At 75.5% G+C, this 436-nt stretch overlaps 1 protein-coding gene across 1 annotated transcript in view; it reads left to right on the top strand.

The window, feature by feature from the left end:
* Nucleotides 1–221: 221 nt before the first annotated feature.
* Coro1a (coronin, actin binding protein, 1A) overlaps nucleotides 222–436 on the top strand; it is a 5,236-nt gene continuing 5,021 nt past the window's right edge. Inside the window, exon 1 of the mRNA XM_013011610.1 lies at nucleotides 222–322. The gene's annotated coding sequence lies outside the window, so the exon portion shown is untranslated. The remainder of the gene's footprint in view (nucleotides 323–436) is intronic.

Here is a 436-nt window from a genome sequence, read left to right as displayed (position 1 = left end):
AGTATTTTTGCATTTTGACATTCAAGGAAGAGCAGATCGGAGCTGGCATCTGTTCCGGCTCGGGCCCGGGCGGGGGCTGCGGGTGGAGGGGGGCGGGGGAGGCACGCATCGGTCCCGCCGGGGGGCGTGGCCAGCCCGAGGGGGCGTGTCCGGCCGCCGCGAGCCCCGCCCCCGAGGGGCGAGGCCGCCCCGGAGGCGGTGCACGGCCGCTTCTCATTCATTGTCTGACAGAGCATCCTCGGGCCGCCGGGCTGCAGCTCCTCCGCTCGCGCCGCCGCCTCCCTTCCTCCTCCGCTGGGGGTCACGCTCGTGTCCGCAGCAGGTAGGGCTGGGCCCCCTCCACTGCGGGGACCGGGCGCCGCGGCACCGGCCACCTGTGGGGCCGCGCGGGCGAGCAGCGGGCCAGGGGTGGCGGGCTGTCAGGTGCCCCCCGCTC

The sequence above is a fragment of the Dipodomys ordii genome, unplaced genomic scaffold, assembly GCF_000151885.1.
Source record: "Dipodomys ordii isolate 6190 unplaced genomic scaffold, Dord_2.0 Scaffold14, whole genome shotgun sequence".
NCBI lineage: Eukaryota > Metazoa > Chordata > Mammalia > Rodentia > Heteromyidae > Dipodomys > Dipodomys ordii.
The sequence above is the reverse complement of the archived record's forward strand: the minus strand, read 5'-3'. Positions and strand labels throughout refer to the sequence as shown.